The sequence below is a fragment of the Mytilus galloprovincialis genome, chromosome 12, assembly GCF_965363235.1.
Source record: "Mytilus galloprovincialis chromosome 12, xbMytGall1.hap1.1, whole genome shotgun sequence".
NCBI classification, from domain to species: domain Eukaryota; kingdom Metazoa; phylum Mollusca; class Bivalvia; order Mytilida; family Mytilidae; genus Mytilus; species Mytilus galloprovincialis.
Genome location: NC_134849.1, coordinates 78311256 through 78326212, shown reverse-complemented (window position 1 = coordinate 78326212; position 14957 = coordinate 78311256). Strand labels below are relative to the sequence as shown.

The window sequence follows — 14957 nt, the reverse complement described above, 5'->3', positions numbered from 1 at the left end:
ATCCAATATATTACATTTGATTTGTTTTGTTGCAACATACAAAAATATATATGGTTTAGGGGTGGGGATCTCAACCGTTTTATTTAAAATTATAAGAACTGAGCAAAGACTTTGTTTATGAGTCTTAATAGCAAGTAGTATAATTACGAAATTTGTTTTAGTCACGATCTCTTATGCCGAATATGTAAAAAGGCCGAGTTTATTATAGTCCGAAATTGTTGTGGGCCGAGATTAGATAAGATACCATGATACTTTCGATACTTTCGGGCTTTTACATATTGAATAAACATTTGTAAAAATCATAGTCAACACGGTATTAATTTTTTCTTCAACCAGAGGAAGGTAGGAAACCTTTGAAACCGGGATTTTAGTACTCCCGTCTGGAGGCACACATATATGGTAACTACTTCAGAAAAAAAATTCAAGTTCACTAAAATCTTCTTTTCTTCATAAAATATTCACCTGGAGACCTTCACATAAAATTGTAAATATTACACTTTTTGATTGGGTGCTATTTTAAGGACGTCATTGAAGGATCTTCATATAGTAACAAATAGGCATTTCCCAAAAAAATTGACTTGGCAAAGAGAGATAACTCTTATTCATTTTTATTACTTACTGTAAAAAGTTTGATTAAAATTAGCTATAGTCTCTTTCTTAAATCAAGATCTGAAAAAAAAAACACATTATGTTGACAGAAAAGAACAATTGAACAAATTGTGATCACATAATTCTTGATACAATATTTAAATGATATCTTTTTTATCGTCAACATTTTTTTTATAAATTCTAAGTTTTTTTTTCTAAAATTACCACGTTTAAAACTGTCTGAATGGGAAGCTTTATTTGTTATATATTATATAGCTCTGATTCCTTTTATTGATTTGGCTATACTTTTGGGACCTTTTGGATTATAGCTCTTCAACCTTTATATAAGCTTTGGATTTAAAATATTTTGGCAACAAGCATAACTGAAGAGACATGTATTGTCGAAATGCACATCTGGTGCAGGAAAATTGGTACTGTTAATGTTATTTTTATTTGTTATTCTTAGTTTGTGAGATCATGTTTCTGGATTCTTTATGTTTTTCATTCATTATTTCTAACTCTTCAGATTTAAGCATCACATTATTTTCTATGTTTTAATTTTAAGGTATATTTTTGATTTGAAGGGTCATTTTGAGTCCATCATGGACATACTCTTATATGTCCAAGTTTTCCTTGTAATTTCAAAAGATAAAATCTACAATTATTTCAATTTATAGTTTATAGTTATTGAAGAACACTTACATAATCTTTAAAGTCCTTTCACTTGTGTCATTTTTCAATTCCTTCACTGTTAAGTCATACTTTTCAAGGTTTGTGTTCTCTATTTGACCCTCCAGTTCATTCCAATATATTACCTTTCAAAAGAAATATATTCTTATTTTAGCTTTTGTTAAAGTAGATTCGAAGTCTTACTTCACAATACTGTATAGTATTAGTAAACAAATAACTTTTCTCAAATCTTTATTTAAAAATAAAACAAAATCAACACAATAATTAACTGGCTCAAAGCAGCAACATAAAATGACATGAAGCAACATTAACTAAAAAATGCAGTATTAAGTAACACAAAGAAATGCAGGATGAATAAAGCAATGACAAAGCCACAACTTAAGCTATGAAAGTATTATTGAACAGTGAAATAAAACTAGTGTTTTGTTACATTTAGGATAGCAGACTGAAGTAGTCATTCTTTATGGCTTATTGGCTAGAGGTATAGGGGAGGGTTGAGATATCACAAACATGTTTAACCCCGCCGCATTTTGCGCCTGTCCCAAGTCAGGAGCCTCTGGCCTTTGTTAGTCTTGTATTATTTAACTTTTAGTTTCTTGTGTACAATTTGGAGTTTAGTATGGTGTTCATTATCACTGAACAAGTATATATTTGTTTAGGGGCCAGCTAAAGGAAGCCTCCGGGTGCGAGAATTTCTCGTTGCATTGAAGACCTGTTGGTGACCTTCTGCTGTTGTCTGCTCTATGGTCGGGTTGTCTCTTTGGCACATTCCCAATTTCCATTCTCAATTTTATTATGAGTAATTTGATTGCAATGAATTAAATTTTGTTAATAATTTTTGTAGTAGGTTTATAATTTTTCTTGTCAAAGTTTATATGGTTTGATATTAAACTTTCAATTTGACCAGTTCCATTGTACACAAGTCGCTAAAATATTCAACAGGGAAAATTTTAGGTACTTGAGTATAATGGAATTACAAACATGAAAAAATATAGACTTGGAATTTATTTTTAAATACTGAATAATTGCAGTCCCATATATATATATATACATGTATCTACAATCTATATATAGCTGAGTATGCGGTTTATTGGTTATGCTCATTGTTGTAGGCATACAGTGACCTATATATAGTTGTTAATGTCTGTGTCTTTTTTTGTCTTTTGTGGAGAGTTGTCTCATTGGCAATATCATACCACATCTTCTTTTATATATATATATAATAAATACAACATGTAAATGTGTGTAAACCCTTGAAATTAAGTTTGTAAAATGTGTGAAATATTGTATTCCTACCATAACTTGTGAAGGGATTGGGTGTGATGATGTGTTGTAATCCTACACCTTGGATGTAAAATGATATATATATATTTAATAATAAAGTGTGTGTTAAAAATTGCATGCAACAATTGCAATAAAACATTTGTGAATATATGCTTCAACAATGAATTAGGAAGGTATTTTGTTTACCTCAATGAGGTGACAGGAATGAGATAGTTGTTATATTATTATTTTCCCATGGTGACAATGTAAGTCTAATTTTTCAGTACACCATTAAAACAAATGTGAAACAAGGTGTCTACATGCACGCCAGATAAATCGGAAATTTTTTTTTACCCTAAAAGTTTTTCTGTGTGCGGCATAATGTACAATTTTCCCATGGTAGGTTGTCAATTCTGACCCCTCATCCCAAGTATGGGTTATGTACTTCTGTTAAACCAGCATGGTGGTTTAGATTCATTGATTGTGTTAGATTTTAATTCATGTTGTGTTAGTGCCGATGGAGTTGCTGACTGATTATGTTTTGGAACGGATGATGATGATGATGAGATGGATGATGATGATGATGATGATGATGATGATGATGATGATGATGATGATGATGATGATGATGATGATGATGATGATGATGATGATGATGATGATGATGATGATGATGATGATGATGATGATGATGATGATGATGATGATGATGATGATGATGATGATGATGATGATGATGATGATGATGATGATGATGATGATGATGATGATGATGATGATGATGATGATGATGATGATGATGATGATGATGATGATGATGATGATGATGATGATGATGATGATGATGATGATGATGATGATGATGATGATGATGATGATGATGATGATGATGATGATGATGATGATGATGATGATGATGATGATGATGATGATGATGATGATGATGATGATGATGATGATGATGATGATGATGATGATGATGATGATGATGATGATGATGATGATGATGATGATGATGATGATGATGATGATGATGATGATGATGATGATGATGATGATGATGATGATGATGATGATGATGATGATGATGATGATGATGATGATGATGATGATGATGATGATGATGATGATGATGATGATGATGATGATGATGATGATGATGATGATGATGATGATGATGATGATGATGATGGTTTAGGTATAGATGATAATCTTACAATTAAAAACCCTAAAAATTTAAGTACTTACCTCAACAGCAAGATTAAATATAAATTTCCTGTATCTTAATGTAAATAATTAAGGTCTTCTAAACTTGATTCTCTGTAAAATAAATAAAGAATATATACATGATATACATTTATCAATTATAATTGAAATTGCTTGGCTCAAGAAAATAAATTCATTACTTATCTGAAAAAGCATATATTAAAGAACAATAATTCTTTGTTTATAGTCTGGCAACTGCAAACAATTACTAAATGTAGTCATTAACTGTGTTTTGTCTGCCTTATGTGCATCAAAGCATGAAGAGGATTAAGAAAGTAAGTAATAAGTGTGTTTAAGAATTAAAAGTTAACTTGCTTCAGTTAAAAAAAAAAAATTAATATGTGCAGATCTTCATTGAAAAAGGGACGTTACTCAATGTATTTATTATTTTGTGTGTTAGGATGGATTCTTTGTAATTGGCTCTTATCAAATAAATCAGTATTGCATTGCATGCTAGTTTCACTTATCTATCCATTGAATATTAATAATAATCTTATAATTAAAAACCCTAAAAATTTAAGTACTTACCTCAACAGCAAGATTAAATATAAATTTCCTGTATCTTAATGTAAATAATTAAGGTCTTCTGAACTTAATTCTCTGTAAAATAAATAAAGAATATATACATTTATCAATTTTAATTCAAATTGCTTGGCTCAAGAAAATAAGTTGATTAATTATCTGAAAAAGTGCATATTGAATAACAATAACTCTTTGTTTTGGCCTGGCATCTGCAAACAATTACTAAACGTAGGCAATAAGTGTGTTTAAGATTTCAAATTTTACTTGCTTTAATCTGATAAAAAATATCTATGAATATGTGCGAGTAAATACAGCATTATTACATTGCATGCTAATTTCACTAGTCTTCAAAAGGTAAAAGCTTAAAGTACATGTACTAACCTTTACAGCTAGAATAAATGTAAATTCCTGTATGTTAATATGTGGTCTTCTAAACTTGATTCTCTGTAAAGCAAAAAAAGTTGTTTATAGTCTGGCAACTGCAAATAAAGTATAAGTCCAAATAAAAATATATGTGTGGTTCCAGTTACATACTTTTAAAAAATAGGGTCGGTAGGTTGGCAAATTTTTTTATTTTTTTTTAATTTTTATTTTTGAATGTCAAAATCCAGAAAAAAATCGTGTGTTTACCGAAATTGTTTCCAGTATTAAACACGCCCCAACCGGAAGTCCGCCATTTTTACATGTGTTTGGTTGTAAAATAAACAGTCATGATACGTTTTTAGTTAATTTTGTTGCATTCTGTTATGAATTGTTGCATTTTAGCCATAACAGATACTTGAGATTGAAATTCAGATGACAGAAATCTATGAATTTAATTATTTTAATTCACAATCCTCAAATTTGATCGTTTGAAAATTTATTTTTCAGAAATGAAAAAAAAAAGTTCTAAGGTCGGGGGGTTTTAACTAGGGTCGGTCGGGTTACTGGAACCACACATATATTTTTATTTGGCCTAAATACATTTATCAATTAGAATTCTGGTTTGTTTTCAAAATTAATTTACTTGTATAAGTATGTGCTTTTTGAACTACCTGCAATAACATATGTGCTATCTCTATGTAATTTATTGGACTAAAAATTCAAAAGAGAAGTGCATAATCATGATAATGGCAATACATCAATAATGTTCTGAGAAATGCATTCATTTAGTTTAAGCAAATGCGAATGTGTTGTTAAATGTGATGTGTATAGAGAAAGAATTATATTTTGTATCATTTGCTGCAGTATATAGATGTACACTTCATGAAGTTGTCAGTGGCAGATCAACTAATTTTATGGGCCGCACCCACTGACTGCCTCAGAGGGGTCCTGCTCTGGTCATGCGTCAGTGGTTCTCTATATAATTGATAAATGTTTTACTCTGATTGTCATCTTTTGCATTATACATTTACAGTACAAAAGGTTGTAATTTGTTGCAGTATATAAAAAAATTGTTGCAATATACATGTACATCCCTACATGTATCTAGTTAGTAATATTATGCCTAAGCCTATTGAAGATTGATCATTTAGTTTTAAATAAATCATTAAACAATTAGGACAAATGATCATGGCTTTGAATTGTACTCATGATAATCATTGATATTGATCCTTGATTGCTGCATAGATTTATATATGTGACCCTTAGGCGAAGCTTACAATTAGGTTAATCATATTTGATAATCTGTAAGGTAAAAGAAAGGATTGTAATCAGAGACTTGAAAGTGGGATTGTATTGAAATGGTTTATATTAAATCACATGTCAGTATCCATTTCATTATGAGTTAAGGGTGACGGCTAGGTTTTGAATGACTACACCCCCCCCACTAGTTGCACGATTTCAGTCTGAAACGGTCATTTTGGTCTGATCACATCTTGATTGACTGGATTTACCGCTAGAGGAAATCGTCGAGACTTTTTAGACCGTTTAAGACTCCGTTACGATCGAAAGTTACATCAGGTAAATCAGTCCGTTAAGGCATGTCAAGATTATCAAGACTGAATCTCCTAGCGAGCTGTTAAGATCCGTTACGACAGTGTCAGACCGAAACAGACCATGGATACAAAATTACGTTAAGATGTTGTCAGACCGTGTTTAGTCGTGTTCAGATTTTATTAATTTGGACAGAAAACGGGTAAAACTTTCCCAGTGTTTATCAGGGGTTGCTCCCCTTTTAAGAATAAAATTAAAATTAAAAAGAAGACGGTTTATGTTAACTGAAAGTCTGCCATGTTTTAATTAAATAAAGAAAATAATCAATTCTAATTCATACCTCTTCCTATTTAATTATTTAACATTTTCTATATTAAAAAAAACATAAGTGGTTCAAAGTCATACTGCTGCGCAAACCGTGGTGAATTGAGTTTAAAATCAACAGATTGCCGAAATTATATTTAATAATTATTCATTGAATATACATATCAAAAACTTTATATTTAATGGTTTACAAGTGATTGTAAATAAATATTTATGCAATTACAGACTGGTGCCGTGGGGGAAAATGTGTCAACTTGACGTTACAGATAATTTGTATACCCTTAAAAATTACGGATGTCGGGATTAACAATTGAAAACGTAATCTAAATATGTTTATCTGGTTCATTCAACCTATGCCAACATTTTGAAATTTAGGTATGAAATTGTATGAAAAAATGTTGGCATAGGTTGAATAATTTGTTTCAGATTAAGTGTTATAAAAACATAAATTAATCAGGGGCTAATCAATTTACAACCAGTTTAAACCTACCGTTAAAGTATAAAGGTTTTACAAGTACAACACAAGTGAAAATGTAGGTATAATTGTGTGTGTTGATGATCTCTATTTCATATAGGAACTATTTAAAAATTAATATAATGAAATGATGAGGAAAAAGAAGAATTTTATGGATTTTTATTAAAGAAGCAAGCATCTTGTCATATTAAATATATATCAGTGTCATTCTCATAAATACATGTAAAATAAAATATTTGATCAAAATATTAAATTTTATATAAAATAGTTTTCTTCAAATACAATGGCAAAATACACTATTGATACTCGTGTATTTAATAAGCACTGCATTAAGTAAAATATCTATTATAAATGTTCACTATAAATTCTAACATATAGATAAAGGAAGATGTGGTGTGAGTGACAATTTTCATTAATTCGGTAAATTTAGGTAAATTTTTACCAAATATTTTTCTCTGTTACTAATGGGCAAGATTCATTATAGATATAATTGTAAGAAGCAAGAACGTTCAGTAAAGTAAGAACTTCAAACACATCACCATCACCAAAATACAATTTTGTCATGAATCCATTTGTGTCCTTTGTTTAATATGCACATAGACCAAGGTGAGCGACACAGGCTCTTTAGAGCCTCTAGTTTAGTATACACACAATAATTGAACTACAAACAATCATGCAATTGTGAATTTCTAGAAAAATATGGAAATAAATGCAGAAGAATGTATTTCATAACCAGAAATATTTATTAACACTGAGTTTACTAGCTCTTTATTACTCTAAATGTATGCACATAGGAAATTGATTTGAAAACGAAGGATTATCATAAGATATACTGGATTGGTCCTGGACCCGATTGATTTTAACGTATAAATAACATAAACAAAAGACAACTACTGTACATAGAATTAGAAAAAAATTACTATTATGATTGTCTCAAAAGTCATACTATAAGATATGATGCTGCATCTGCACAATCAACTGGTGTCATGTTATCATTTGGTCTCTTGTGCAAGTTTCACAAAGATATCTCAGGAGTAAGACATGTCATAGAATGATTTTAAAGTTTATTCTAGTCCTTAGTGGGTTTCACTAAGTGGTCCTAAATTTTGACATTTTCTAAAGTTGGTCACAAAGTAGGGACTACACAAGCGGTTTATAATGGTGGTCTTAGGATAGTCACAAGTTTGTTTGTATAAATTACACTCATTTTTTAGTAGTTTTGCAAATTATCTCATTATCATCATTTTATCAACAAAATAATGAAAAAATATTATCATAAAAAATTGCACCAATAAAATAGCTTTTTATCTCTTTTTTTTCTCAAGTATTGTTATATTTAAGTGTTTAATTTCAGAAAGATAGCCTTTTTTTTGTCATTTTTGCTTTTTTTATTTTTTTCATCTCAATTTTGCTAGTATCAAGGGTTCTATTTAACAAATGTTGTACTTTTAGAAAAAAAAATCCATTTTTACTACAACACAATTTTCCAATTACTTTATTTTTATTTCTGAAATTTCAAAGAGTATTTTTAATGCTTAGTTTAAACATATTTATTTATAGTGGATTGGGAAACAAGTTTTGCAACTTATATTAATCCCTTTCCACTTTGCGGGTGCGAGTGCTGCCTTGTAGCGGCATTAGCCTACTCTTTTTCGAAATCTACAAGGGTGTCTTTAACGTGCAAGAGATCTGGCTCTCTCTTAACACGGGTCAGCCATTTATCGTCCCCGTCCGACGGACTATCATCGTTTCCTCAAGACCATACTCGCGAATGGTGTCAAGGGAGAGCAGAAAATTGAGTTCCTTTTTAATGCTTAAATAAACTGACTGTATTTAACCTTTTATTAATTAATAATTGCTATAACAACACCTATTGTATTTTGTTTGTAGGCATAGATTGAATATGTTTTTATCAAATGTTGGCATAGGTTGAAGACACCGTTTATCTAAATATGTTTAATTTATTAAATTGTTGATGTTACTTTTCTTTAATATTGTAAATAATATGCATTATCATTTAACTTTTCATGTTTTCTATATAAATTTCATTTAAGTTATTGTAAACTTAAGACAGGGAAAAACAATAACAGTACTATGTATGTCTTTTGTCGTTTTCTGTTTATTGTCATAGCATTGTCCGTTCATTTTTGTTAGACTTGTGCGTTTGATTTCCATATTTTTTTTATTGTGTCTATAATCCAAAAACCATTTATAACTTTCTTACATACCAGATTTAGAGGCGTTCGTTAAAAAATAAAGGTTAAATATTATTGCAAAAGTCTGTGAATTATTGAAAATATGACGTTCCGAAAACACAAGTCGCTATATTAAATGCTTGTAAATCTCCATTACATGTGGTGCGCTTTTATTCAAATACCTTTCTGTTACATAAAAAAAGTGTAAAAACAGTTATTGAAATCCAGCTGAAAAAAAGGGAAAACGAATAGTGTCTATCTAACTTATTTTTCAAATATATCGAATACACAAATAAATCTCTAACCATCAACGCTTGCAATTTGTTTTTACTGACAGGTGTCTGCTGGCATTCGATTGGATATCAGTTTTATGTAGGCGTAACAATTCATCACACTTATCCAATCAGCTGTCTTGTGTGCGATCTCATAAGGTCCACATAGTTTAGTTTTTTATACATGAAATGGTAGCGATAAAAAATATTCGTGCAGAATATACATATACTATGAAACAAACAATATCCTGTCCAAAAATGACTTACGTGACACCATATTATATCAAATAACTATTTAAAAACTGAGACAGCATACATACATGTATAAACTATTATCATTCATAACAATTACTATTTAAAAGTGAAATATTTTACTATTAGTATCATGGTCCTAGCAATTTTAAAAAAAATATCATAAAAGGACGTTGTTGCAATGGTGTGACAGGGACTTTACGGTGCGTCTAAAAACAACCTTGGCCGCCGTGGTGCATTAAGGTCTCGAAACTGCACTAAGACCATGATGGAACACTATAGCGAACTTTCTATACTTATGAAATGTCCATGTGTGGAAAAGAGATCTTACTATACACTGTACGGACATTTAGACTTATTCACTAGCTGTGATATACAGCAAAAGATTTAGCAAGGATAGCAAGGATACAAAAATTACGATTTTAATAATGCTAGAAATTAAAAGGAAAGTGTACGGAATTCGCAAAAAAAAACGTATTTTAGAATCACGAAATAATTGAAATCGAATTTAGATTAGATTTGTGATCGTTGGAATTTATTAAGACTGTTTAAAATATCGATCTCTTTATAATTATCTTGTTTAGATCGAAATTAATGAGGTTCATAATATCATATATATATATAAGTATTATATATTAGTATTGAATTGGTCTATACTCATGCAAATAACCCTTTCAATAAAAATACTTATAAACTGATTTTAAAGTAATCAAACGGAACACATTATACAGGAGATGTGGGATATATTTCAATTTGACAGCAACCAAACGACAAAAAACATAGATGAATCAAGAGCGCATGTTTAGTCTTCAACAAGAAACAGGGGTGGTGTTCTCGAAGCTATCTTAGGATTAGGACGTGTCCATTTTCTGTTCTCTTAATTTTTTCCATGGTCTTCTCTTTTTTCATTTATAACCCACAAAAGTTGCTCAACCTTTCATTCTGACAGCGTGAAAGACCAGAACCAAGGTAACACACTAATATAAGTTTTCACAAACCGGTAATTTCTTCGCCCAGGGATATGAATTTGACATTTAAAGTCCCTCAACAGCTTTACAATACCCGGCCGTGTCACTTCCGCGTATATTGTAGATGGAACGGATAATATACACAATGAATTTCATACACCAGAAATACTAATACAGGGGAATTTTACCTTTTTGGAGGACTCCGAAGAGGTGGTGCATTGCATGTGCGCTAATTTTGAACAAAAATCCAAATTTTTATTTGGGGTACGTCTAAACACCGGTAATGACCTCCTTAGTGCACTCCGGACATACAATGTGCACTCAGGATCCTTCATATTCATCCTATTTGCACACGGGACGGGATGGGTGAATATATTCATTACACGCTGCTTATTTAAGAGTATAATAGATTTTTTTTTATATAAGATGACCGATAGTGCGGTCTCAATTCAGAGATTGAACATTAAAAAACATGATTACGTATGTATATAGTACAGAATAGTATAGAACGTGAAAGCGATTCGTTTGATATAAAATTTGCAGCAATTATCCAGTATAAAATGTCTGTCTATCTATAGCTACATCCAACGCTTTACATGTCATGATATAATGATATTCGTCAACTCTCAATCATTTTTTACAGCCTTTTTTTTTTTATCATAATATAACGTCTATAATAACTTTATGGAATTATACTGAATATAAAAGGGAATTTAACGTATGAATTTTTCAAATTGTTGAAGGCCGTACGTGACTATAGATGGTAATTTCTGTTTCAGTAAAGTTAATCTCTTTTCGTGCTTTTAGAGAGTTGTCTCTTTGGCAATCGTACCACATCTCGATCTTTATTTTTTTTTTATATATTTAAAGTTAGACTTCAACCCCCCCCCCCCCCCCCATTTTTCATGAAACTCCTCATAGATTTATAATAGATAGCTTACATATAACATATGTTTCGATAGCTAATATAGATCTTATTTTAGTTTAAAAACTTTACGAATGCTCAGATTAAACGTGTTGCCGCATGATTCGAAGTGATCAGACTATCGCTAGGCCATTTCAACTCAAAATATATAAAAATATCGTTGCATCGGTAAAACTTTGAATCTTTTTTTACAAAACTATTAGAATTTAAGGCTGCCCTGCTTTTATAATAACTGTTATCTTGTTATCATTTCAATGAATATCAAGTAATATTTGTCGATGAACGGTTGTTGAGTTAATGCACGGTATTGTGATTTTTTTTCACAATTGAATTTATAGAACCTTTTGTTAAGATTCATTGTCCTATGTATCAAATTAAAATAGCTTTCTATTATCAGTTCTTTGGCGTTGCAACACCACTGCATGGTCATCCAATGAAAAAAGGAAAGTCATAATATTTATTTTATTAATAATATAATCTTTTATTCGTAAGCAATACAACTTACAGAAAATAATTATTACAAATATTCAATTACATCAGTGAAATATATTTATATTAGTCAAATAATCATATAAGTAAGTATACCCATTTATATAACAGTACAGCACAGTATAATCAAATATAACACATTTTCAAATGAATTTAATTTTGTGCCTTCACAGTCAAAAATAAAAATTTCCCTTTAATTGTTAAGTTGCTTTACATAATGAACAGATACTGGTGAGCACCCAGCCACTTTAAAAGGGGGTCACAACCGAGCATCAAAAAAAGGGACGAACTATATGTCCCTATTCAAATGCATTGGTCGTCTAAAAAGTCTAAGATTCGACGGTTTTCTTCAACAATATGGTTTGATAAATTTCTTTCGAAAACTCATTATACTTTTCACATACTAAAATAAAATGATATTCATCTCCAAATACTTTTTTATCACACATATTACAAAATTTTTGATATCTCTCAATATTATAAAATCGACAAGTTTCTATATTCAAACAGTGAGCAGATGTATGCGGTATTTTCAAATAAATGATTCTATAAATATAATTTTAATACAGCATGATCTAAATAAAATTGTTGGGGTCAAATACATCTATGCAACAAACATTTAGGCGAGTCTTCAAAAAATTAGTTCATTTCACTATTAAAGCTACCCTGTTTAATCTATCTTTGAATTCAATTAATAACAAATTCACATTTTTTACACCCTGATGTAACCTTACTTTTAAAGCGTAGTCATCCGTATCAATAAATTGTTTAATATCAAAATTGAAGTGCATGAGTATTATTAACGTCTGGGATGAGTGTGAGAAATCTCTGTTGATGGGAATAAACAAAATTTAGCTGAATTTGTATTATTCAAATTAATGAAAAGGCAAGCTAGTGTGTGTTTAAAATTATATTGTTGAAATGGATTTATAACATGAAAAATGTGTGCAACCGATTTAACGTTGACTTGGACTGCGAATTTGAAAATAATATATTTGTGAAATCACATTCTACAAGATGACATATTTTGTAAGTACTTTAACCTTTGATTCTAATAATACTAATACTAGTATCTTTGACATGCATTTTATAGCTGACTATGCGGTATGGGCTTTGCTCAATGTTGACGGCCGTACGGTGACATATAGTTGTAAATGTCTGTGTCATTTTGGTCTCTTGTGGACAGTTGTCTCATTCGCAATCATACCACATCTTCTCTTTTATATTTATATAGCTATTACTTAAAACTGTCATGTGTACAAGTTCCAGGCTCGTGCCGCTGAAAGAGGTCTCCTTTCAAGTTTGAAAATATGTTAATAGGTCGGAAAAACTATCAGAAATATATATGATAAAAAAAATCAGTAAAGTTCCCAATACTCTTTTTGTGAACTTTCTTGCTATTCCCGAGTGTGTTTTAATCGAAGAATTTTCTCTCTAATGACACTATGGTTATGTTAACCAGGATTGCAATTTAATATTTACGGAAGACTTGTTTCGTCTTTAAAAAAAGGCTCATTAGACTAGTGCGCTCGAATCAAAACATTTAAAAAAGGCAAAATAAAGTACGAAGTTGAAGAGAATTGAGGACCAACATACCTAAAAGTTTTCCCAATTTCATCCTCCGTAAGGTTATCTATTCCTGAGATAAAAAGTCTTAGTGTTTCAAAAATACAAAATTTTGTTAACTATAAATTTATAATTATGAACATATCAATGATAACTCTTCCATCCTTCAATTGCAAACCACATAAAACCTAAACAATTCAAGTGCACTTATAAATTAAATGATGAAATGATGTAAAGCAAGACTGTAGTTAGCTTGCTTGCTTTGGTTTTTTTTTTATTGTACAATCATTATGATAACACCAAATTTAATTCAAATATAATAATTATATAAATACAGGTTAAACTATGCCGATACATATTGTTTAAAGATGTCAATCTTTATATTAACAAAATTTGTATAAACAATTATACAAACAAAGCATGCAAGTAAACCAAAGTTTTGCTTTACATGCATTATGAAACTAGCTGTAAAGCCTTAATTTAGCCGACTTGCTCAAACAATAGATAAAGTAAGAGACGGATTTGATAAAATTTAACATATGGAGGAAAGTTTGGGTTTAAAACACTCTAAATAAATTCAATAGAAATTTCATTTATTTCAAATGTATTCCATTTAATTTCTTATAAATCGTATAGGGATCCTTATCCTTGTTTTTTTATCCATTTCCATATCCTTGTATTTTTTTATCCATTTCCATGACACTTCACCACTAATTACGTACATCTTGATATATATTGAATCGTTGGTTTTCCCGTTTAAAAGGTTTTACACTGGGGCCCTTTGGAACTTGCTGTTCGGTGTCAGCCAAGACTCCATGTTGAAGACCGTATTTTGACTTATTTTTATTATATACTATTATAAATTGTGACTCGGATGGAGAGTTGTCTCATTGTCACATACGACATCTTATCTATCTATGGCTCAAACCGAAACGAAACGGGACAAAAAGGGATAAAAACACACTTTTTTGATATATTTATAATAGGCTTAATATGAGTCAGAAAAGAGTAGAATAGTGAGTCGCGTTGGATTATAAGCGTGACGCTGAATTGCCGATTGTTTTTGTAAGCGTGACACGTGAAAGTTAAATGATTGTGTCGTGAAAACGAGAAATAAAGTATAGCAGGACACGGAAAATTTCAAAAAATCAGAACTGCATAGTATAAGCGGGATACGGGAATCTGACAAAGCAGTAAGCGGGATCAGGTATCAGACCCCCCCCCCCCCCCCAAATGATACCCCAGAAT

The 14957-nt window shown here is 30.6% G+C and overlaps 1 long non-coding RNA gene across 1 annotated transcript in view; it reads right to left on the bottom strand.

Annotated features, from left to right (window-relative positions):
- Positions 1-619: 619 nt before the first annotated feature.
- LOC143053839 (uncharacterized) overlaps positions 620-14957 on the bottom strand; it is a 45130-nt gene continuing 30792 nt past the window's right edge. The window contains exons 2-6 of the long non-coding RNA XR_012971474.1: positions 4711-4773; positions 4336-4407; positions 3790-3861; positions 1291-1403; positions 620-669 (exon numbers count right to left, since the gene is read on the bottom strand). This is a non-coding gene — a long non-coding RNA (uncharacterized LOC143053839). The remainder of the gene's footprint in view (positions 670-1290; positions 1404-3789; positions 3862-4335; positions 4408-4710; positions 4774-14957) is intronic.